At 39.7% G+C, this 27,042-nt stretch overlaps 2 protein-coding genes across 2 annotated transcripts in view; one reads left to right on the forward strand and one right to left on the reverse strand.

Annotated features, from left to right (window-relative positions):
• The window catches only part of LOC148894913 (lysosome-associated membrane glycoprotein 1-like), a 49,398-nt gene extending 48,769 nt beyond the window's left edge, over window positions 1-629 (forward strand). The window contains exon 7 of the transcript XR_016115717.1: window positions 1-629. This exon is cut by the window's left edge and continues 111 nt beyond it. The gene's annotated coding sequence lies outside the window, so the exon portion shown is untranslated.
• The window catches only part of tmtops2b (teleost multiple tissue opsin 2b), a 210,341-nt gene that overhangs the window by 122,427 nt on the left and 60,872 nt on the right, over window positions 1-27,042 (reverse strand). The gene's annotated exons all lie outside the window — the stretch shown is intronic.

Raw genomic sequence — 27,042 nt, forward strand, 5'->3', positions numbered from 1 at the left:
AGTTTATTTCTTTAATTATAATACCATAGCACATTTATTATACATAAAATAAGGTATATTTTGCGTAGTTTTAAGGCTTATTTAGTAGAACATTATGTTTTATGGGGACCTGGGAACGGATTATTCTCATTTTAATGCTTTCCTATGGGAAATTAATTTTTGGGATACACACTTTTCGCCTTACACACTCTGTCTGGGAACCAATGAAGTTCGTAAGCCAAGGTATCCCTGTATTTCATCAAAGACCAAAACCTAAAGCAGACAAAGTTCTTTCTGAAGAAGGTTTGATTGTTTGCTATTTCTGAAAGGAGTGAAGAGTTGAACTCTCACTCAAGGTGCCAGTATTACAATCACGTCCGCTCATTATTTTGATAAAGATTCCGATCGCATTTCATCTATTTTTCCACACAATGAACCTTTATTTTTTCTCATTACTATGTTCATATACTTTTGTTTTCCAACACTATGTGTTTGTGTGCAAATGTGTTAATAGTTACTCTCTTTCACTTTTATTTGCGTGTGAATTAAGAAACAAATGAACGGGTGTCTGCAAACACTGAAGGATCTTTTTGTATATGGTTTGACATTTAGATTTTCACAAATCTTAAATCTGCCTTTGTCGAAAAATAGAGGTTGTAGAGTTTTGTTTCATTCAAGCCTTCGTCTTTCTTCTTTTCCTTTCAGCTTTTTCCTTAAAGGACAACCGACGCCTTCGGACAAGTTGCGTCCATATTTTGTAAAATCGCTTCAAATCACTTCTACTGAGCGTATTTTACAAAGATTTCACCGCATATAGCTATATTTTACCTTTTAAGACCGGGGCGCTGAATATTCAGGAAGTCTTGTTTTTGAGTTGGTGACAAGTCCGTACGTGACGTCACTGAAGGAACGCCCCTGACCGAGAAAGCGACACACAATGCATTTTGGGTACTTTATTTGGTGTGAAAACTTTGTGTTGATGGCGAAATTAGAAGGAAAACTCATAAATAACGCGATGGTGAATCGTTGTGTGTTGCACCAAGACTACTATTTGATACTAGTTGACAAAAATTCCCAGCAGCCCATTTCCAACGGAGCTTGGGCGCCATCTTGTGCATTTTCTGGGACGCTACATTGCTGTCATTGACGTCTCAAAATTATATGGCAGGACTCCTTTCATGGATTGCAAACATGTATGCTTTCCTCTTCGGAACTATTTGAATCATATTCATAACTGGATGAGTAACAAGAGAGCATCTTCTCCCAATCAGAAATCTCTGAAGCCATTGTTTTGATTCTGGAGCAAGGCAGTTTGTGAAGGAGTATTCTGGCGTGACGTCACGAACAAGGGGGCGGGACCTTCTGAAACTCGACATCTCCGAGGTAATTTTGAAGTAGTTTTGGGACACTTTAACTCATTTTTATTGGTGTTTTGCATTTGACTAAAAATATCAGCGTGCGTGTTTTGGGTATTTTAGATGCTATAAAACGTTTTTCTGACGTCACTTTGGAAACAAAAAAAAATGGTGTCGGTTGTCGTCGCCACAGCGAAATCAGTGTCCTCCATCTTCAGAGATTTGATTCGCATGTTTGCTTTGGCCAAGCTTTTACATCGGATGCCCTTTTTGACACAACCCTCTGTATTTATCCGAGCTTGGGACCGGCAGAGTTGAATTCAAGCCTCATATTTCAAAATGACTGTAGTTTATTTTGTTTTGTGAAAACAGGTTTGACTTAAAAACACGAATAAATAAAATACACACGAAATACATTCATTAAGTATTAAACGTGCTATAATTAAAAAATGAGATTTTGAATATTGCCAGAATGTTGAAAGGCGCTTATAAATGAAATTTATTATTATTATTATTATTATTATTATTATTATTATCTGAATTTACGACACCGTGAAAAAAAAATTCCCCGAAGATGTGTGTTGTAGTACTGCAAGATGACCACAAGAGGGAACCAATTCACTTAATGTTGGTGGCGTGATTAACTGAAAGTGACTATTCATTTTTCATGAACTGAACAAACAGTTGTTCATACTGCATTGATAATATCTCCCTTATATGATTAGTAAACTTTTTTTATTGTATCCCATTAAAAGTTTTGACATGTAAATACCTGTTATGTTGTTCAATGTATGTGTTCGGTCAATCCCTTGGCATAGTAATCATGTAGTACCATTCCAAACCGGTAGGGAGCAGCAGCAGCTAGCTTATATTTCGAGTCAAGTTTCCGGCGAGAGTCAATATATTAGTGATGGGAATTCCGGCTCTTTTCAGAGGCCGGTTCTTTTGGCTCCACTCACTAGGAAGATCCGGATCTTTTTGCTCCCAAATGGCTCCTGATTTTTTTTTTTTTTTTTTTTTTTTTTTGCTTAAATTAATTAACTACCAAAAATCATGTAAAATTGTATGAAAAATGAATTACTCATGTTAAAAAAAAACACTATATCAAGTAAATTTATATGGTTTTATTTATGTGGGGAAAGAGAATCCACTAACGTTCACTTTCCCTTTGGTTACTCTGGTCTGATGATCAGCTGTCACTAATTGGCTTTTCATATTAATAATTCTATCATACCAACTATTAAAAAATATCATTTAATAATAATAACAGCATAATGTAATAACATTATGCGGGGAATAGAGGATAAAAAAGTCGGTTCCCATTTCCGGCTCCTTGGTCGGAATCGGCTCTCTTTGGTCACTTTAGAGATCCGGCTCTAAATACCGGCTCGTTCGCAGACGACACATCACTCGTTATTGTGACTGAACATTTGGCTAAATCCAAAAAACGTTGCAGAGCAATTCATACTTCATGCTTGTGAAGCCATTCATTATAAATAAAAAGTATTGACACGATGCGATTCAAGAAATCTCACAACTGCTGTAAAAATAACAACAGAAAGAATGAGAGCTGTGGATGAAGAGCTTCCTGTGTCATTCATCGATTGCTGCCAGGACATCAGATCGGTGTTCATTCCAACTCGTTTATCACAATGAGTGAGTATAAATACGAAAGACGATAAAATATCGGATTGGTGTTGATTTCAATGTGTTACAATATAGCGTTATTTTACAATGTAAAAAAAACGATTATAAAAACAACATGCCACTTAATTGTTACAAATGAGCTTTTACTCACCTGCATTTTCAACTCGTTTTGTTCGATGGAAAAGATGTGCTATGGCTTAAAAACACCATTCTAGTTAAATATGTTTCCTCAAATGTGAAATTGCATGATGAATGGATGCTCTTTGATACTTTTAATGTAAAAGCAAGCGTTGTAAATGCTGTCGATACGTTTGTCTATAACTGCTATCCCATAGTTGACCAGCAGATGGCCGTGCTTTATTTTATTTTTTATTTTTTGACATTAAGTTGGGTTGTTGTCACTTCCGGTACAAGTTTTACTTTCCGAGCTTCTTAAGTTTCATTTTCACTGAAAAGACGGCAAGAATGGACATGCTTTATCGCTGTACTACCTAAATGTAATTTATTGTTATTAAATGGGTGGATTAATAATAATAATAATAATAATAATAATAATAATAATAATAATAATACATTTTATTTATAAGCGCCTTTCAAAACTCTCAAGGTCACTTTACAGTCACAACACAAGTTTTTCTGTGGGTGAGCAGCGGCAGCCACACGCGCCAGTGTTCACTCGACCCGGAAGTAACTCAAAATAGATAGAAAGCTAGCTAGCTAATAGACAGCTAATAGCCAGCGATCGATTTAGCTAGCTAACTAGACTGCTAATATATAGCGAGCTAAATAGCCAGCTAGCGAGATAGATTGCAAATACATAACAATAATGAATAATACATTTAATTTCTAAGCGCCTTTCAAAACTCTCAAGGTCACTTTATAGTCACAGGATCAGTTTTTCAGTGAACGGGACAGGAAAACACTCACTTCCCGCCATCGCAGTAAAAAAATAGCAATGTTAAAAGATTTAAAGGCTCGCAGACGGCATCCCCTACTGCTGCTTCATGAAATCTTGATGGCGATGTGTTGTCACAATGCCAGGAGGCCTGCTGAGTGATGCTTGGATGTCTGCGTGAGTGCTTTTCCAACAACTTTCACATACGCGTCTGTTGTATACAAGGACAAAAGTGTTTGAATCAAACACCACAAAGTCAACTTTCGCAGGGTCGTAAGCTGAGATGATGATGAAAACAACAAAATAGAAGTTAAAGGACAACCGACGTCACTTTTTTGTTTCCGAACTGACATCAAAAAAACGTTTTATAGCATCTAAAATAGCCAAAACACGCAGTATGATATTTTTAGTCAAATGCAAAACACCAATAAAAATGAGTTAAAGTGTCCCAAAACGACTTCAAAATGAACCCGGAGTTGCCGAGTTTCAGAAGGTCCCGCCCCCAGTTAGTTACACATCCAGTTATGAATATGATTCAAATACTTCTGAAGAGGAAAGCATACATGTTTGCAATCGATAGAATTTATTCCGTGTCATTTTGAGGCATCAGGGGTGGGAAATGTTGCACCCAAAAAAGGCAGAAAATGGCGACAAAGCTCCTTTAAGGAATTAGTCAGCCCGTTTCCACAGGTTGATAAATTGCTTACATGGAGCTTGGACGCCCTCTTCTGGCTCTTTCTGGTGCAACACGAGGTTTTCAGACCAAACAAGCATTGATGTGATGGAAGGACTGCTACAATGTGTCCTTTTTTTTTCGGTCCGGGGCGTTCCTTCAGTGACCTCACGTACGGATTCGTCACCAACTCAAAAACAAGACTTCCGGAATATTCAGCGCGAGTCTTAAAACGTAAAATATAGCGATATGTGGTGGAAAAGTCATTTGAAGCCATTTTAAAAATTATGGACACAACTTGTCCGGAGACGTCGGTTGTCCTTTAAAGTGTCCAAAATCTGCAAAAAACTTTCTGAGGCCATTTTGAAGTAGTTTTGGGACACTTTATGTCATTTTTATTGGTGTTTTGCATTTGACTAAAAAAAAATCAGCCTTTAGAAACAAAATGGCATTAGCCTTGTTAGCAAACAAAATGGTGGATCTTTAAAGGACTCCCGACACGACCATACAGTGTCAAGTCATTGTTTGTTTCGCCCTGTCAGGTTGGTTTCGCCACGTCATGTTTTACTCATGGTTTTATTTGATACTTTGGACATTTCTGTTGGGATAACTTTGATGTTTTAGATTTTGTTCCTGCTGACTTTATTTTAATACAATTTGTTAAATACACCCTGCTACTCTCGCTTGCCTGCGTTTTGGGGGGTCTACCAACACCCTCCACCTTGCAAATCGTGACAGTAATTGACTTTTGTTTTCCTTATTTTGGGTTTTCTGATTCACTCAAGAATTTTCATTTCAGTGCCAAATACACCCCCTGCTGCGTATAAGTTCTGTGCTTCAGTGCTCTACTTGAACACTGTTTGGCATTCAAGAGGAGTCCTCTATGCTCAAGTGCTCCCAGTATTTTGCCTTTAACTCTTTCCTCACCAGAGAGACAGGAATGAAAAAAACAAGAAGGAAGCAGAATGATTGAAAAAAAAATGGAAAAATTGGATAAGATTTTAGCAATCTGTCAGATGTTCGATCGGACACTGTGGACGAAGGCTCGGACCCAGAAAGATTGTCTTTTACTGCCGGCAGGAGACGTAGCCATTCATGACAGACGTCTGAATTCTGCAGTCCTCTGCCAAGCTATTTATTGAGAGTATATCCAAATTTTAGTAATACATTAGTAAAACATAGTTTTCTTGATTAGAATACCACACTAAGTACTAAGCACGAATAGCTGTAAGCAACAAAACATTGTCTCTTCCATGAACTGATAAATGTGTAACCTAGCTAATGAGCTCTTCCTGTGAAGGAGTTTCAAGTCGTAAATTGCTTCGGTGATAAAGTAGTTTCCCAAGTGCTAAATTCTGTCCAAGGCCAGATCTCCTAGATGAAAATGACAGTTTAACAAGCTGTCAGCTTTTTTTATCAAAGCTATAAAAAGATAGTGGAAACAATTTATTCATCACACCCAACATGACAACAACTGCGCATATTTTGGCCACGTTTGCGAAAAACTAGGACAGTAGAGCGTAGACCTCCCGAGGCCAAAGAAAAACACATCTTCTACTACTTTCTTTTTCATTCATAAATATGATTTTGTTCCAGGGAGGATTGATTTTGACCATCCTATGAACAAATGTCAGTCGCTTTCCTTTCAAACGCACTAACGCCACAGGGAGGAGAATTGTCCGCCGATTGGCCGATTTCCGACTTCTTCAAACCAAAATGACAATTCTCGAGAAAAGCCCAAATCGCAGAAGGCGATGGAAACGATTGGAAACCTGACAGGAAGTGCACAAGTGTGAAATGATTGAATTGATTTGGATGAAAAGGACTAAAACATAGCTAGCTATTTGCTATTTATTAGCTTGATAGCTATCTAGCTGGCTAGCTATCTAGCTGGCTGACCGGCTAGCTTTCTAGCTGGCTATCAAGCTACGTATCTTTATATCTTTTAGCTATATAGCTGGCTGGCTTTCTAGCTAGCCATCTATTAGGGCTAGCTAGAAATATGACGAAGGTGTAAGTTGACAAATTCCCAGCGGAGCTTGTGCACCATCTTGTGCATTTTCTGGGACGCTACATTGGAGTCCAGACGGCTCGAATTGACACGGAAGGACTTTTTTAATCGATGGCAAACATTTATGCTTTCCTCTTCAGAACCATTTGAATCAATTCCATTTGAATTCATAACTGGATGAGTAACAAGAAAACATCTTCTCCCAATCTGAACTCTTTGAAGCCATTGTTTTGATTCTGGAGCAAGGCAGTTTGTGAAGGAGTATCCTGGCGTGATGTCACAAACAAGGGGGCGGGACTTTCTGAATATCCCCAGTTCCGAGCTCATTTTTCTGGCAGTTTTGCGACACTTTAAGTCATTTTTATTGATGTTTTAGATTTGACTAAAAAATATCATCCTGCGTGTTTTGGGTATTTTAGATGCTATAAAACGTTTTTCTGATGTCAGTTAGGAAACAAAAAAATGGCGTCAGTTGTCCTTTAATGGCTCATATCCACCAAACATGTCTCCGTCCGTCTCCTCCAGCATGTCTGATTAAAGGCTTTTGTCTGCTGGTTTTTCTTTCCGTCAAGGTCAACTTGATTATAGCTTGTTTCCTCACTGATTACGACCCACTCCCGTGCTGAGCGACAGAGAGACCTTGGCGGGAGTACACAAGTAGAGTAAAACTTGCAGGTCTCACCAAATTATTTTGACAAAAAGGGTACAGTTCACCTTCAGAAGCCGGTAGTCGAGCGGTTAGCACGCCGGCTTCACACTGCAAAGGTTGTGAGTTCAAGACCCGGTCCGGCCTCCCTGTGTCGAGTTTGCATGTTCTCCACGGGCCCACGTGGGTTTTCTTCGGGTCCTCCAGTTTCCTCCCACGTTCCAAAAACATGCATGGCAGGGTTGATTGAACACTCTAAAACTGTCCTTAGATGTGGTTGTTTGTCTCTGTGTGCCCTGCCAATTGCCTAGACAGCAGTTCAGGGTGTTCCCCGAAGATGACTGGGGTAGATTCCAACACCCCCCGCGACCCTGGTACGCAAAATGGATGGATGGATGTGTTGTTCAGATATTTCACATTGGTGGCTCACAGTGGTTAGCACCTTGCCCTCAGACGTGGGTCTGTCCCTCAAGTTCTCCCAGTACCTTCGTGGGTTTTCTCTGGGTACTCCGTTTTAGTCCCACGTTCCAAAAAACATGCCCGACAGGCAAACTGAGCATTCCAAGTTAGATTAGCTGGCTAGCTAGCTATTTGCTATCTATTAGCTGTCTAGCTGGCTGGCTGGCTATCTAGCTAACTTACAATATGGCTATTTAGCTGGCTGGCTGGATAAATAGCTGGCTATCTATTAGCTATCTGTTAGCTAGCTTGCTAGCTTTCCATCTATTTGACTTACTTGCGGGTTGAATGAATGCATGGCGTGTGTGGCTGCCGCTACTCACCCACAGAAAAACTCATCGTGTGACTGTAAAGTGACCTTGAGAGTTTTGAAAGGCGCTTAGAAATGAAATGGATTATTATTATTATTATTATTATTATTATTATTATTATTATTATTATTATTATTATTATTATGTGTGTCCTGCAATAATAATGTGATTGTGAAATATGGTTTCAAGGCCATCTGAGAGAAAAAATGTTTTACATTTGAGAAAAAACGACTTAATCAAAACTATGTATGAAAATACTAATGAGCTTGTTTAAAACACACGAAAAAATCCAATCAAACTATTGGCTAACAATATATAAAAATAACAAGTACGTTCATAATCATTTGGAACACAATGACTAACGGAGCTTTTAATCAGATTTTTTACAGATGGCGCTTGACACTATAGTTTGTCTGCAGTTTCAAGGACTTTCCAAGTGGTTATACGTATAATTTCCAGCTTGCCATGACTGATTACAGCCTTAATGGACAACCGACACCATTTTTTTTGTTTCCTAACTGACATCTAAAAGACGTTTTATAGCATCTAAAATACCCAAAACACGCAGGCTGATATTTTTAGTCAAATGCAAAACATCAATAAAAATGACTTCAAGTGTCCCAAAACTGCCACAAAATGAACTGGGAACTGGGCAGATTCAGGAAGTCCCGCCCCCTTGTTCGTGACGTCACTATTGGTCACACACTGCCTTGCTCCAGAATCAAAACAATGACTTCAGAGAGTTCAGATTTGGAGAAGATGCTTTCTTGTTACTCATCCATTTATGAATATGATTCAAATAGTTCTGAAGAGGAAAGCATACATGTTTGCAATCGATTAAAGAAGTCCTTCCGTGTCATTTTGAGCCGTCTGGACTCCAATGTAGCGTCCCAGAAAATGCACAAGATGGCGCCCAAGCTCCGTTTGAAATTGGCTGATTTGTCTGCTGGGAATTTGTGTCAACTAGTATCAAATAGTAGTCTTGTGTGTGTGTGTGTGTGTGTGTGTGTTTTCCTTCTAATTTCACCATCAACACGAAGTTTTCAGACCAAACAAAGTACCCAAAATGCATTGTGTGTCGCTTTCCCGGTCAGTGGCGTTCCTTCAGTGACGTCACGTCAGGCATCGTCATCAACTCGACTTCCTGAATATTCGGTGTGAGTCTTAAAACGTAAAATATAGCTATATGCGGTGGAATCTTTGTAAAATACGCTCAGTATAAGTCATTTTTACAACTCATGGACACTTGTCCGGAGGCGTCGGTTGTCCTTTAAAATATCATTCAGCAGATTCTTTGAAATAAGAGCCTGCTCGCTGGTCTTTTCTGACCCAAGTCAACGCAACGCAATTGGTTTTTGCTTTTACATTTAGGTTGAGTCCACAATTAGATCTTGGCAAAGTCCTTCCTGGTTGCGTGGCAACCACACAAGTGCCAACAATCCTCCAAGGAATCACTTGCCTGTGAGGAAATATTTTTGTTCCCGCTTTGAATCCCTTGAACCGTGGCACAATGAACTCCAACTGCCTTTTCAGACGTTATCGTTCATGATTGTCTTAAAAAATGTCAAGAGAACACGAGGAAGATTTGATATTCCACACGATGGCTTTCTCGTAAGATGATTTAGGTACTCATTTCAGTCATTTAACATATTTTTTGAAAACAATGTACAAATAATTTATTTTATATACATAATATAGCTTTATTATAGATTTTTTTACATATGTCACAAATGCCATATATATATATATGCAATATATAAATACAGTAAAGTCTCGTTATATCGATATCGGATATATCGATAGTCCCGGTTATATCGATACTATTTCTATGCATGCACGGAGAAAATTACATGCAAACAGGGTCGGATATATCAATAGTCCCGGTTATATCGATATTTTTTCGGACTCCCTTGAATATCGATATAACGAGACTTTACTGTATATAGATATATATTACTGTCAGAGATGTTCGATCGGACACTGTGGACAACGACTCAAACTGCCGGCAGGAGATGCAGCCATTCATGACAGCCGCCTGAATTCTGCAGCCCTCTGCCAAGCTATTTATTGCGAGTATATGCAAATTAAAGTGATACATTAGTAAAACATAGTTTTCTTGATTAGAATACCACACGTCTTGAGTTCTAAGCACAAACAAAGTAAGTAATAAAACATTGTCCTTTCCATCGACTGATAAATTTGTAACCTGGCTAATGAGCTCTTCCTGCGAAGGAGTTTCAAGTCGTAAAATACTTCTGTGATAAGGAGCTCCCCAAATCCTAAATTCTGTCCAAGGCCAGATTTCCTAGATGAAGATGACAGTTTAACTTGCTGTGTCTGTTGACCTCAGATTGACCCCAGGTTGTCTGCGCTTCAATTGTGTATTCAAGTCACACATGTCCACTTAGCATATAACAGCATGAAACTTTAAAAAAATGATAACTTCTTATTCCCCATCAATTACGCTAAGTCGACCATTGCTACCATCCATTGATAACTACCATCACAAAGGTAAATAAAACGACTTTATTATACGGCACAGTTTATTTCTTTAATTACAATACCATAGCACATTTATTATACATAAAATAAGGTATATTTTGTGTAGTTTTAAGGCATAGAAAATTAGAACGGAGAAAATTATGTTTTATGGGAACCTGGGAACGGATTATTTTCATTTTAATGGTTTCCTATGGGAAATTAATTTTTGGGATACACACTTTTCGCCTTACACACTCTTTCTGGGAACCAATTAAGTTCGTATTCCAAGTTATCACTGTATAAACATCACAAAAGTCACAATAAAGCACAATATTGTTTCTCATTGGGAAACTCAAGTGCAAGCTGCCTTTACACTTTGCTCTTACGGTTAACAAGCGAAGGTTTAAATCTATCTTTGTTTTTTTTTTTTTACACTTGATGCAAAAAGCTATCAACCCAGCTAAACAGAACACAATTGATGAGGAACAAGGTAAAATTATGGCAGAGAAAGCACCTACAAGGGATCATTCCTCAAGATGGTAAAAGAAGGTTACGTACCTCATCAAGTGTTTAATGCTGAGAAAACCAGCCACTCTATTCCATCAACGACCTTCACAAAGGTAAATAAAACGACTTTATTATATAGTACAGTTTATTTCTTGAATTATAATACCATAGCACATTTATTCTACACAAAATAAGGTTTATTTTGTGTAGTTTTAAGGCTTAGAAAATTAGAAATGTTTTATGGGGACCTGGGAACGGATTATTTTCATTTTAATGGTTTCCTATGAGAAATTAATTTTTGGGATACACACTTTTCACCTGACAAACTGTGTCTAGGAACCAATTAAGTTCGTAAACCAAAATATCGCTGTATTCTGCTGTGAAAAACAATCCATTTTTTTTTTTTGCAAAACCACTGTGTAAATGAAGTGTAATAAATACATGCGTGCACACACACTTGGGTAAAAACACAGTCAGAAGAAAAGCCATTGTTTTGTATTGTTTTTTTTTGTATCCAAACAAGAATGCTTGTTCGGCCTCCTCCCCATGGCGCCTGCATGTGGAGGTGTATCAGGCGCACCCTCCGGGAAATGTTCTTTTCATCCAACTGCTCTTTCATGCGACTCAATTTCTCCCCTAAGCTTTCTGTATTTTTTTTCCAAGGTCAACGCGAACATAAAATGGTGCAAAGTGTTGAGGTCATGAGACTCCAAGAGGAAAAGCAGACAAACCCAAAGGAGCTCTCGTGTTGCACCTTTCGCCAATCTCCGCATTTTGTTGACAAAACGTTGCTTTGAGTCTTACTGTATCGACCAAAAACCTATACAGGGTACATTTATTTGACATACAGTGATACCTTGGCTTAAGAACTTAATTGGTTCCCAGACAGAGTGTGTAAGGCGAAAAGTGTCTATCCCAAAAATTATTTTCCCATAGGAAACCATTACAATGAGAATAATCCGTTCCTGGGTCCCCATAAAACATAATTTTCTACTTTCTAATTTTCTAAGCCTTTAAACTACACAAAATATATATCTTCTGCATATATATTTTTATGTAATAATAAATGTGTTATGGTATTATAATTAAAGAAATAAACTGTACAGTATAATAAAGTGGTTTTATTAACTCTTGTGAAAGACTCTCGTGACTCTGAACACTTCGTGTAGCAACCAAAAGAGGCAGAAGAGGGCGACAAAGCTCCGTCTAAGGAATTAATCAGCCTGCGGAAACGGGCTGATTAATTCCTTACACGGAGCTTTGTCGCCCTTTTCTGCCTCTTTTTGGTGCTACATTTCCCCCCCTATTGCCTCAAAATGGCACGGAATAAATTCTTTAATCGATTGCAAGTATGTATGCTTTCCTCTTCAGAACTATTTGAATCATATTCATAACTGGATGAGTAACAAGAAAGCATCTTCTCAGAATCTGAAGCCATTGTTTTGATTCTCCAGCAAGGCAAGACGTCTTGGGATGACACCAAGAACAAAGGGGGCGGGACCTTCTGAAACTGGCCACTTCCTGTTTCAGTTTTTTGCAGTTTCAGCACACTAAGTCATTTTTATTGGTGTTTTGCATTTGACTAAAAATATCATACTGCATATTTTGGGTATTTTAGATGCTATAAAACGTTTTTCTGATGTCAGTTAGGAAACAAAAAAAGTGATGTCGGTTGTCCTTTAAAGCGTTTTGGAAATGTGCGTGAGTAGCGCACATTATGGAATGACACACTGCACTCGTCTTGAAAAGGCACATGTCGGCGAGAACACCTTGACTGTAACTAAACTGGAAGCGGATTACATAAGAAAAGACACGCATCGCACAATCAGGTCCGTTTGAATCTGTAAATGTCAATAAATGTCCTTTTCACTGTTGATTCGTCAAAACGAGCCCATATTCGTTTTAAGACCAACGTATACACCCGCTCGGCATCCCGGCTGTCATACGCCGACCTGTCCATCAAATAAGTGGTCACCATGGAAACAACCTAGTTCCAAGCTGGCGCTTGGCAGATGCAGTGTAAAAAAAAAAAAAAAAATGGGGGACCAGATGAAGCCTCACCGTCTGGCCGAGGAGGCGATTTTCTTAAAGGGCCGGCGCGCACACACACTTGTGTGTTTTCCAAGGCAGACTAGCTAACACATATTTATTTATTTATTTAATAATAATACATTTTATTTTAAGGGCCTTTCAACGCTCTCAAAGACACTTTAGTCACAGACAAGCATAGGTACTATAATAAACAAAATACAATCACAAATAGAATACAATAAATAAAATACAATTATAAATAGAAACAAGAGAAAGAGCTACACAGAAAATGCCATTTTAAATAGGTGGCTTTTGAGATGAGATTTGAAGGTGGGAAGAGAATCGATCTCACATCTCAATGTGAGCAGCTGAAAGCCCTGTCCACCATCGTGCTGAGACGGGCAGGGGGGGGCACACCTCTGAAGAAGGTCAGATAGATTTATTACAGATAGTCTCCAATGGAGTAAGATCTCTGTCCAACTTCAGAGTTCCACTGTTCTATCTATAACTGGTTATCTATTCTCTATCTAGCTAGCTAGCTGGCTCTCTAGCTAGCTATCTATTAGCTATATAGCTAGCTATTTAGCTCTCTAGCTATTATGTAGCTCCACTGTAAGACTAATAAATGTATTAGCTATATAGCTAGCTAGCTAGTGATCTATTAGCTATATAGTTAGCTAGCTAGCTTTCTATCTATTGGAGTTACTTCTGGGTTGAGTGAACGCTGCCGCGTGTGGCTACCGCTGATGGTAGAAAATGGTAGTGGTCCTCACAAGACTAGTCATAGAAATACACACACACACACACACACACACACACACACACACACACACACACACACACACACACACACACACACACACACACACACACACACACACACACACACACAGAAATCAGCTACCGGGCGTTGAACCTGCGGTGTCCACTCAGACCATTTTGAAATCAGTCAAATTGTACAATCAGGACAAACAGATGGCACGCAATGGCTCAGATAAGGCCTGAAACGCTTGTGTGCATCGGCGTCACCATGGAGACCGTCACACTTTTGTGGGTTACTAATGGCGATCAATTAGTTGCGAGACGCAACGTAGCAGCCCCGGTGTGAGAAATGGGCAGGTGTTCAGATACGGTTTTTATCCGTGACGCAAAGCTTTGCCGATGCTGTTATGCGCCAGGGTTGATCACGCAGGTGATGAGAGTTTGGTACCAGTGGTTGGAGAAGACACTAAAAAAAAATGGCAAAAAGGAAGCTACGTGATTGGTCAAGAACGCAGCAGTGAGGGCAGGTGGTTTAACAAGTAAACGATATAGAGAGACTGACAAAATGCATAGAAAACAGTGACATTTGGACTTGTTTCAACTTTGATAGTTCTAAGGCAGAGTATAGACTGCAAGGTTAAAATTCCCATCAATCAGGCTCCACAAATAACCCGCACAAACCATATGTACACTTGATGCAAAAAGCTATCAACCCAGCTAGACAACACAATTGCTGAGGAACTAGGTAAAATTATCGCAACGAAAGCACCTACAAGGGATCATTCCTCAAGATGGTGAAAGAAAGAAAGAAGGTTACGTTCCTCATCAAGTGTTTAATGCTGATGAAACCGGCCACTCCATTCCATCAAGCCATCAACGACAATCACAAAGGTAAATAAAACAACTTCATTTCCAGTACAGTTTATTTATTTCATTATAATACCTTAACACATTTATTATACATAAAATAGGGTATATATTGTGTAGTTTTAAGGCTTAGAAAATTAAAAAGTAGAAAATTATGTTTTATGGCAGGGGTGTCTAAGTCATTTTTTGCCGCGGGCCACATTGTAGTTATGGTTTCCTCTCGAGGGCCGTTATGAATTTGGGGAACCCATTAGAATGTTTAAATCCCTTTAAATATTACATGTAGAGCACACAGCAAATTAATGAATAACTCCTTTTCAAATCTGAAGTCAAGAATAATGACTTTTATTGTGGTTGACATCCAAAAGTATGAAATTTTGGCTCAGATTTTAGCAATCATCATGGAATTTAACAAGTTTGATTTGCTTTCGCGGGCCGAAAAAAATGATGTGGCGGGCCGGATTTGGCCCGCGGGCCTTGACTTTGACACCTGTGTTTTATGGGAACCTGGGAACGGATTATTTTCATTTTAATGGTTTCCTATGGGAAATTAATTTTTGGGTTACACACTTTTCGCCTTACACACTCTTTCTGGGAACCAATTAAGTTCCTAAGCCAAGTTATCACTGTATAAACATCACAAAAGTCACAATAAAGCACAATATTGTTTCTCATTGGGAAACTCAAGTGCAAGCTGCCTTTGCACTTTGCTCTTACGGTTAACAAGCGAAGGTTTAAATCTATCTTTTTTTTTTTTTTTTTTTTTTGCGAGCCAATTTATTGTTGATGGGAGCGCCCGTAGCCGTGCGGCAGTAATTGCAGCGTGCGGCAGCCCGAGCCTCTTGGAACGCAAACGACTGAATAAATCGAGATAGCGCACTCATTTGAGCGTTTGACATTTACTGATGAGGCAATTAAGGGGAAGGAGTCAAAAACACACTGACGACAATTGCACAAACTACGGCGGCAGCAGCCACGTCTTACTTTCATGCCAAACGGACACCATTGTGTCATGTCCACAGGCACAAGTGATGTACAGTGATACCTTGGCTTACGAATTTAATTGGTTCCCAGACAGAGTGTGTAAGGCGAAAAGTGTGGATCCCAAAATTTAATTTCTCATAGAAAACCATTAAAATGAGAATAATCCGTTCCCAGGTCCCCATAAAACATTTCTAATTTTCTAAGCCTTAAAACTACACAAAATAAACCTTATTTTGTGTAGAATAAATGTGCTATGATATTATAATTCAAGAAATAAACTGTACTATATAATAAAGTCGTTTTATTTACCTTTGTGAAGGTCGTTGATGGAATAGAGTGGCTGGTTTTCTCAGCATTAAACACTTGATGAGGTACGTAACCTTCTTTTACCATCTTGAGGAATGATCCCTTGTCGGTGCTTTCTCTGCGATAATTTTACCTAGTTCCTCATCAATTGTGTTCTGTTTAGCAGGGTTGATAGCTTTTTGCATCAAGTGTACAGGTAGCTTGTGCGGGTTATTTGTGGAGCCTGATTGATGGGAATTTTAACCTTGCAGTCGACACTCTGCCTTTGAACTATCAAAGTTGAAACTCTCTCACTGTCGTCTGCCTGTCTCCTTAATGTTTAAAGCACCCCCTCACTAGTGCATTCTTGACCAATCACGTGGCTTTAACCGAAGACTGTTGGCGGGGAATAGAAGACAAAAACAGTCGGCTGCCATTTTCTTTTTTGGAGAATGGATTCACTCTCTCTCTCTGTCTGTAACCCCCCCCCCCTCCTTCACTGCTGCGTTATTGACCAATCACCTGGCTTTAACCGACGACTAGGGGCGGGGAATAGAGGACCAAAACAAGCCGGTTCGCGAACGACACATCACTCATTGTGGCAATTCCGTGTGTATCCCGAAAAATTGTTTGTATGCCAAGGTCAATTTTTCATAAATTTAACGTTCGTAAACCAAAAAGTTCGTAAGCCAAGGTGTTCGTAAACCGAGGTATCACTGTACCTGACATATTTTGGCGGCTTTGAGACATGTCAGAAAAGCTATTGTCTGTAATAGAAGAATCCGTTCGATAACAAGGAGACAGTATGAACTTGCCAAAACTACTACGCAAATAAAAATGTGTCGGGCCAGATCTAGCCCCCGGGCCTTGACTTTGACACCTGTGCTCTAAGTACTACTGCGCTTGATCCTGTGTTGTAAAATTAAAGAATCTAATTTGCATATTGTAAGTCATTTCTGCCTACTCTAAAGCCGAATGTCAAATGAGGGTGAACGCCGAAGCGCCAAACGCCGCTACCTGTTTCCGTGTGATAATGGCAAGGTCAAGCAGCCGACATTTGCTTTGCGGCACTTAATTATAGCGCTGACATCTGTGGCATCACTTCATTAGTCGCGTAAATTAACCCTGCTATTCTCAAAAGGCTACTATAGTCACCGGGCCATCATTGTTTCGCTCTAAATCTTTCGTTTGTAAAATGTCAGTCCTTAGCTCTGTGTAAGCTCTCAGTCGTACAGGAGTGGTCCATCGATGAAAAGGTTTTTTTCAGCCGTCATCTGTACTTCTTTGAAGGTGTCGGACGTTTCTAAATAGCCATGGTGGGGTGAGGTTTGTACAACGGACTTCTTCGGCAACATAGGCTTAGTTATGCTGATGAGGTGATACCGGAGCGGATGCGGCAATCAGGCCAGTCGTAGACACATACTCAGGCAGGACAATAGAAGTAATCAGTGTAGCCGCAGGGAGTAGTCCTCTGCTCCCTTCAACCTGAGAGCAGGGAGCAATCATAGCAAGGTCTGGCACCGCCACGTCTGGACAGTCGGGATATATATTAATAGGGCCAAACTACCAGCAAAAGATTTTAGTTTGCTGACGAAGCCTCTTGGATAAGAAGCGAAATGCCTTCAAAGAAGTACAGATGACTGCTGAAGAAACCTTCTCATCGATGGACCACTCCTGTGCGACTGAGAGCTTACACAGACGTAAAAGAGACAAACGGAAGAAAAGAGATGTGGGGGGGGGGGGGGAGAAAAGTTTGGAAGTGACAAATGAGCCGTGAGAAAATAAACAGGAGAAGATGGGATGGAGGTGGGGGGGGGGGGGTGCCACCAAAGTCCGGGGGTACTTCTTGTGTGCCAAATTGAAGTCAATTCAGAGTTCAATCATGTCTTCCATCTTGTGTGCTGCCAAGTTCTGTTGAAGAAATAAAAAGAGCGGGACATTCAGTCTCTGCTATACATTCATGGCCAAACCCTGACGGAGCTCATGGCCAGACCCTGCCAGAGCTCCCGGACAACAAAACCAACTTCTTTTTCACCCATTTACACAAAACAGGTAACATCCGACTTACGACCAGCTCGACTTACCACCACCCGTATTTATGACCACGACCTCCAGACCCTATTTAATTTTTTTTGTATTCTACGCCTGGCATCGCAACGCGCTAGCAGGCTGGCAACGTGTACAACAATTTTGGCCAGCCAGCGAGCGTCTCACTCCCGCACAGCAATCGACCGCGTAATGGCACCGGAGAGGGAGGGTTTGTGAGTCATTTAGCCTCAGAGTCTCTATTCAACATTTTGAATGGCTTTTCGACTTACGACCATTTCGACTTACGACCGTATAGTCGGAACGGAACTCGATCGTAAATCCTAATTTACCAAAAGAATTGAAATCAAAATTGTTTTAATTGAAAACGAGGAGCTGTTTTGGTTATGAATCTTGGACAACCTGGACTGTCACTACAGCATACAAAGCACAACTGCATGACTACGATTGTTGGCTGCTTTTAATTAAAAAAAAAAAGTGATGGCGCTCCACGTAGGAGGCATTACATAACCAATGGTGCCCTTTCACTACTTAACCAAACAAATCTAACAAAATAAACACAAAAGCGTCTGTGTAAGCTGTCTTTGTTGTAAAACCACTTCAAATGACTTCTACTTAGCATATTTTACAAAGATTACACGGCATATAGCTATATTTTACGTTGTTTTCGAGTTGGTGATGATTCGTGACGTGACGTGACGTCACGGAGGGAACACCCCTGACCGAGAAAGCGACACGCAATGCATTTTGGGTACTTTGTTTGGTCTGAAAACTTCGTGATGATCCGTGTTGATGGCGAAATTACAGGGAAAAAACACAAATAACTCAATGGTGAATCGTTGTGTGTTGCACCAAGACTACTATTTCATACTAGTTGACGCAAATTCTCAGCAGACAAATCAACCCATTTCCAACGGAGCTTGGGCGCCATCTTGTGCATTTTCTGGGCGCTACATTGGAGTCCAGATAGCCTCAAAATGAGACGGAAGCACTTCTTTAATCGATTGCAAACATTTATGCTTTCCTCTTCAGAACTACAGTAAAGTCTCGTTATATCGATATCGGATATATCGATAGTCCCGGTTATATCGATATTTTTTCGGACTCCCTTGAATATCGATATAACGAGACTTTACTGTATTTGAATCATATTCATAACTGGATGAGTAACAAGAAAGCATCTTCTCCCAATCTGAACTCTCTGAAGCCATTGTTTTGATTCGCGAGCAAGGCAAGATGTCCTGGTGTGACGTCACGAACAAGGAGGCGGGACCTTCTGAAACTGAAACTTTCTGAGGTCATTTTGAAGTAGTTTTGGGACACTTTGAGTCGTTTTTATTGGTGTTTTGCATTTGACTAAAAATATCAGCCTGCGTACTTTGGGTATTTTAGATGCTATAAAACGTTTTTCTGATGTCGGTTAGGAAACAAAAAAATGTTGTCGTTGTCCTTTAATATGGTATGAGAAAATGTGTGAGGAATTATTATTTAAAACAATTGTCACATCACTACAACAGGAGGGTGAAATAAAATAAAATAAAACACTGCCAACTAGAGGTTTGGCATGCACATTACATTATTTCTATGATTTCTATTGTTAGCTCCCAAACACACACAGAAACAAATACAGATAAACAAGTAAATAAATCCAAATAGACTTCAATATTTTCTCCAATATATCCCGAACGACCCTGACTGTTTTCACCCACCGTGAAACCCTTTTCGTATGTCGCTTTTGTGCAGCTCCCCGGCGGCTCCGCCCCTCTAACTCAGATGTGCTTGCCCACCTCCCACCCCCCCCCCCCCCCCAAAAAAAAAGAAGAGAAAAAAAACGAAAGAAAAGAAAACGGGTCCAGCATTGCCAGGAGCAAGTATGTGACAGGCAGACAACGCGGACCCTCGGCTCTGCTCGCAGGTATCCGCGGAGGAACAACCGAATCACCCGGCACTCGCTCCCCCCACGACCACCACATCTCTCCGGACGATCGTGGTAACATCCCCCATCGCCCGGCAGCTCGTCTGAGGTAAGCATTTTCTTGAATTTCTTTTTGTTCCGACATCGACCGGTTCTTCTTCCTGTGCAATTAGCTGAATGTGAGTGTGTGAACTGAGCATCTGGCTGTATGCGCATATACACACTCCCCCCCCACACACAGAAATACATCAACCGCCCCCCCTCAATAAATAAATAAAAACAATAACACCGTTTGAATGAATTGCACCTTGTGCACGAGTTCTTTGTCCCGGCCACGCGCACCATGCTACATTCCCCCACGATGGGCGCGTGCACGTTGTGGCAATTCCAGCATATGAGATTCAATGCAAACCTGTCCCCCCCGCCCCCCCCGTTGTCCGTGCCGCCCCCAAACCCTGAAAAGGATTCCTCCCCGTGAAAGTGTGTGTTTAATGGGGGTGGCGGGGTACACACAATTTAGGCACACCATACAACCACATATAGTGATACATTGGCTTACGAATTTAATTGGTTCCCAGACAGAGTGTGTAAGGTGAAAAATGTGTATCCCAAAAATAAATTTCCCATAGGAAACCATTAAAATGAGAATAATCCGTTCCCAGGTGCCCATAAAATAGAATTTTTCACTTTCACTTTCACTTTTTGTGCTACGGTATTATACTTTGGGTTGGGGGATCTTGGGCACTGGGACGAGGCCTCAAGTTTTCCACAGCTGTGGAACTCTTTTCAGCGTCGAGGTCAGGTTGGACTTGTTCTGGGCAATGTCACACAGCTGGTCAGAGCAGGGCCTCGGGAGACAGACTGGGGATTGGAGGGATGGTATTGGTTGAGACGGGAGGTGTTTGTTGTTGGATACTGGTTGTGGGAGGAGTACAGAGGTGGTGGTGGGGGGGTCCACAGTGAGAGTGGGTGCACCTGGAGGGTGTGCTGGTGGTTGGGGGGAGGGACAGATGTCTGGTCAAACCGGTAAAAAACGGTTTACTTTATCTGCCCAGTCCTGGTCCTTGTAATAAGGTGTTTTTTAAGCTACGTTTGTGTGTACAGATGTTCCCCTACTTATGAACATTCGAGTTATGAACAATGTTACATACGAACATTTTTTAGGAAAATATGTATTATTCTCTCCAGTTGTACATGTACACAACTTTATAGAGCAAATATTTTATGACATGTTTATTTTTCAGTACAAACCAATACAGGTTACTTAAACAAGCCTTAAAAATATTTATGTAATAATAATAATAATAATAATAATACATTAAATTTCTAAGCGCCTTTCAAAACTCTTAAGGACACTATACAGTCACAGGAAAAAGAACATTTTTTTTTGCCATTCGCATCAGCGTTCGTTCTCTCGGAAGCCCGTTTCCACAGGCTGATAAATTCCTTCCATGGAGCTTGGTCGCCCTCTTCTGGCGGCTTTTTGGTGCAACACGAGGTTTTCAGACCAAACAAGTACAGCAAAATACATTGACGTGATGGGAGTACTGGTATATTTTTTTTCGGTCAGGGGCGTTCCTTTAGTGACATCACGTACGGACTCGTCACCAACTCAAAAACAAGACTTCCGGAATATTCAGCGCGAGTCTTAAAATGTAAAATATAGCTATATGTGGTGGAATCTTTGTGAAATGCGCTCAGTAGAAGTCATTTGAAGCCATTTTACAAATTATGGACACAACTTGTCCGGAGACGTCGGTTGTCCTTTAAACATACATTCCATACAAAATATAGCACTGAAGCAACTTACGAACAAATTCACCTTATGACGTATCTTGTTCGTAAGTTGGGACAAATGTGCCAGTTGGCATGTGGAGAACTCTTCAACGGCACATGTGCTAAATGTGTTGCAAACCACAAACCGCTCAAGGTGATAAATCTACTCAACGTGCTTAGCATAAAAGTATTGGGACACCTGCAACGAGAAAAATCCCACAATTCATTAGGAAGTCTCTTTCAATGAACGTTTAGTGCCAATCTGCATCACTGTTTGTTCTCAAGAGAAATTTGTCCATATTACGCTTATGCAAAGGCAATTTTTATGGACATATTTTTCCCATTAGGGAGCAAGAAAAAGCAAGTTGAATGCGTATAATTGCTCGAAATATGTATTTTTGAGAACCCCTGGTAACTGTTTTTTACTACTTTAGTAGTCTCTGGGTACACTTAACACCTCAAGTCTTGTTCGCTGGGCTAATTTGATCCCCCACTACCAGCTTAGTTCACTTTGGAGCACAGTGGAAGAGGTAAGCCTCGGAACTGTTGCGCATACACAAGAAGCACGTGCACACTCGGGAAGTTCAGACATGTTGTATGATTATTACGCTGTCTTTCACGTGGGTGGTACATTGCTGTCATTGGCGGCTCGAATTGATATGCGAGGACTCCTTTAATCGATTGCAAACATGTATGCTTTCCTCTTCAGAACTATTTGAATCATATTCATAACTGGAGGAGTAACAAGAAAGCATCTTCTCCGAATCTGAAGCCATTGTTTTGATTCTAGAGCAAGACAAGACGTCTTGGCGTGACGTCACGAACAAGGGGGCGGGACCTTCTGAAACTCGTCACTGAAGGAACGCCCCTGACCGAAAAAAGGACACATTGTAGCAGTCCTTCCATCACGTCAATGCATTTTGCTGCACTTGTTTGGTCTGAAAACGTCGTGTTGCACCAAAAAGTGGCAGAAGAGGGCGACAAAGCTCCATGTAAGGAATTTATCAGCCTGTGGAAACGGGCTGATTAATTCCTCACGCGGAGCTTGGTCGCCATTTTCTGCCTTTTTTTGGTGAGACATTTCCCCCCAATGTTGCCTCAAAATGGCACGGAATAAATTCTTTAATCGATTGCAAACATGTATGCTTTCCTCTTCAGAACTATTTGAATCATATTCATAACTGGATGTGTAACAAGAATGCATATCCTCCGAATCTGAAGCCATTGTTTTGATTCTCCAGCAATGCAAGACGTCATGGCGTGATGTCACGAACTGGGGGCGGGACTTTCTGAAAATGCCCAATTCGCAGCTCAATTTTTTTGCAGATTTTGGACACTTGAAGTCATTTTTATTGGTGTTTTTCACTTGACTAAAAATATCAGCCTGCGTGTTTTTGGGTATTTTAGATGCTATAAAATGTTTTTCTGATGTCAGTTAGCAAACAAAAAAAATGGTGTCGGTTGTCGTTTAACGCTTGGAGCAGTTCAAGAACCACCCTCTTCATATAAATATGTCGAAATGAAAACCAACTGAACCCCACATGAGCAAGTATGAGATGAAGCCAAGGGAAAATCCCTCCCTGAGGCGGAAAAAAAAAGAAGCTTCTACCCGAGCGGCTTGATTTGTGACAGAGATCACAAAGTCGGAGTAGAGAAGGAAGTTAGAAAGAGAAAACAGGAAAGCGGGGTCAGGCGCCCGAAGGCTGGACGAGAGAACGGGCACGACAACAGCTGTCTCAACAACAATATATTATATATTATTATATCAATAATAATATATATTATTACAAGTAGAAAGTCTTTTCAAGATATCCAATAACGAACGGCAAATCTTAGCCACACATGACTTTTTATGTCCCAAATGTATTTTGGGTGATGATCAGTAATTTCTCTTTGCTAGCATCAAACATTTTATACACCAATAATGATAATCCGTAACCTGAAAATATGATAGACTTTTGCAATGTAGTGACTGCTGTCCATGAAAGGGTTAAAATGATGGCACAATCAATACTCAACATCAACAAGACAGTCCAAGGAGCTGGGTGAATATGTTTAATAATAATATTATTAATAATAATAATAACCTTCATGACTTTGCTGCTGTGAAATGTAAATTTCTCCACTGCGAGACTAATAAAGACAAATCCAATCCAATGATAATAATGATGATGATGATGATAATAATAATAATAATAATAATGTCAGTAATAGGAATAAATATTATAGTAATAGTAATACTAATACTAATACTATTGCTTCTACTACTACTACTAGTACCACTACTACTACTACTACTACTACTACTACTACTACTACTACTACTAATAATAATAATAATAATAATAACAATACATTTCATCTGTACGCGCCTTTCAAAAGTCTGAAGGACACATTACAATAATAATAATAATAATAATAATAATAATGTCAGTAATAGGAATAATTATTATAGTAATAATAATACTAATACTAATACTACTGCTTCTACTACTACTACTACTACTACTAATAATAATAATAATAATAATAATAATAATACATTTCATCTGTAAGTGCCTTTCAAAAGTCTCAAGGACACATTACAATAATAATAATAATGATAATAATAATGTCAGTAATATGAATAAATATTATAGTAATAGTAATAGTAATACTAATACTAATACTACTGCTTCTACTACTACTACTAGTACCACTACTACTACTCCTACTACTACTACTACTAATAATAATAATAATACATTTCATCTGTAAGCGCCTTTCAAAAGTCTCAAGGACACATTACAATAATAATAATACTAATAATAATAATAACAAACATAACAACACCATTAATAATAATAACAACAACAATAATAATAATAATAATAATAATAATAATAATAAAAATAAAAATAAGAGTAACACACATAACAATGCTAATAATAATCTTCAGTGTAATAATAATAATAATAATAATAATAATAATAATACATTTAATTTCTAAGCGCCTTTCAAAACTCTCAAGGACACTTTTACCATATGTTCTCAAAAAACAGCATAGTATGTACATAGTACTTTTAAATTGTTTCTCTGCAAAAATGTCTGTAGCTTGCTTGTCTATCCATTGTCTAAAATTGATGTATGTATGCATGTATTGCATGATGTATGCATGTATTGCATTGCAACATTGCATGCTGGAAAAAAAAACATTATGACGGCTGACTGCAGGTCCGCCACCAAAGAAGTGGCGCTCTAAGTATAGAAACTAATGAAATGTATAATTGCAGTCGGTGATGACCTGATAACATACTTAGTCACAGATTGAGCGACCTCATTTGTGGCGGCGCACAGGAAGTCCTGAGAGAAGGCCACATAGAGGACAACCGACACCTCCGGACAAGTTGCATCCATAATTTGTAAAATCACTTCAAATGACTTCTACTGAGCGTATTTTACAAAGATTCCACCGCATATAGCTCTATTTTACCTTTTAAGACTCGCGTTGAATATTCAGGAAGTCTTGTTTTAGAGTTGGTGACGATCCTCTACGTGACGTCACTGAAGGAACGCCCCTGACCGAGAAATCAACACACAATGCGTTTTGGCTACTTTGTTTGGTCTGAAAACTTTGTGTTGATGGTGAGATTAGAAGGAAAACAGATAAATAACGCGATGGTGAATCGTGTGTTTGCCCCAAGACTACTATTTGATACTAGTTGACACAAATTCCCAGCAGACAAATCAGCCCATTTCCAACGGAGCTTGGGCGCCATCTTGTGCATTTTCTGGGACGCTACATTTCAGTCCAGATGTCTCAAAATGACACAGAATTACTTCTTTAATCGATTGCAAACATTTATGCTTTCCTCTTCAGAACTATTTCAATCATATTCAGAACTGGATGAGTGACAAGAAAGCATCTTTGTGGAAGGGAAAAATATTGCCAGAGGTCTGATCAGCGCTTTATCGGTGTGTATATCTGCCTCGCATGTTCTTGATTTGGTTGTTTGATTGTGTCCTTCTGTGTGATTCCCATGTGTGCTTGATTGGCTTTTCACTGGCTTTCACATCTATTCCAAAAACGGACATATTAGCTACTTTAACGTGAAATTGTCCATCGATGTGAATGTGAATGACTTTTGTGTGAATGTTTTTCAACTTTTCTGCGGTGGCGTCATCAAATGTTCCACATGTTGAAGATGGAGCAGCATGTGTCCATGGAAAGGCTTTGCTAAGTGTTCCTATCCACCCCCCCCAAAAAAAAAAAAAAAAATGCCGGTATGTAATTTGACTGCTGGTTGAAGCCGCAGGAGAAGTTTCCCCCTCTCATCATTTCTAGGCTTCATCTGTTCTGAAGCGAGTAGGCCAGGCACCGTGGGACGGTAGAGGTGTAATTTCAGATGCTTGCTAACTGACCAGAGCAGCAGTTTAGGTGCTTCAAAAGCGCAATCAAGTTGACCAGCTATACCCTTCACACCCACGTGGGTGTGGGATCTGAATTTGCCACGTGAAAGGCGCCGACTTTGAGGTCCAATTAGACCAGGACCTTAAAGGACAACCGACATCACTTTTTTGTTTCCTAACTGACATCAGAAAAACGTTTGATAGCATCTAAAATACCCAAAACACGCAGTATGATATTTTTAGTCAAATGCAAAACACCAATAAAAAATGACTTAAAGTGTCCAAAATCTGCAAAAAAAATTGAGCTGCGAATTGGGCATTTTCAGAAAGTCCCGCCCCCATGTTCGTGGTTTCACGGCAAGACGTCTTGCCTTGCCCTAGAATCAAAAGAATGGTTTCAGTTTCGGAGAAGATGCTTTCTTGTTACACATCCTGTTATGAATATGATTCAAATAGTTCTGAAGAGGAAAGCATACATGTTTGCAATCGATCAAAGTATTTATTCCGTGCCATTTTGAGGCAACATTGGGGGGAAATGTATCACCAAAAAAGAGGCAGAAAATGGCGACCAAGCTCCGTGTGAGGAATTAATCAGCTCGTTTTCCACGGGCTGATAAATTCCTTACATGGAGCTTTGTCGCCCTCTTCTTCCTCTTTTTGGTGCAACATGACGTTTTCAGACCAAACAAGTACAGCAAAATGCATTGACGTGATGGAAGGACTGCTACAATGTGTCCTTTTTTTTTCAGTCAGGGGCGTTCCTTCAGTGACGTCACGTACGGACTCGTCACCAACTCAAAAACAAGACTTCCGGAATATTCAGTGCGAGTTTTAAAACGTAAAATATAGCTATATGCAATGGAATCTTTGTAAAATGCGCTCAGTAGAAGTCATTTGAAGCCATTTTACAAATTATGGACACAACTTGTCCGGAGACGTCGGTTGTCCTTTAAACATACTTATATAAGCCTCAAATATACGTTCCATCCAAAATATAGCACTGAAGCAACATGGGACTGGAGA

The sequence above is a fragment of the Hippocampus bargibanti genome, linkage group LG08, assembly GCF_051943395.1.
Source record: "Hippocampus bargibanti isolate YZ-2025 linkage group LG08, ASM5194339v1, whole genome shotgun sequence".
In the NCBI taxonomy this organism is placed as follows: domain Eukaryota; kingdom Metazoa; phylum Chordata; class Actinopteri; order Syngnathiformes; family Syngnathidae; genus Hippocampus; species Hippocampus bargibanti.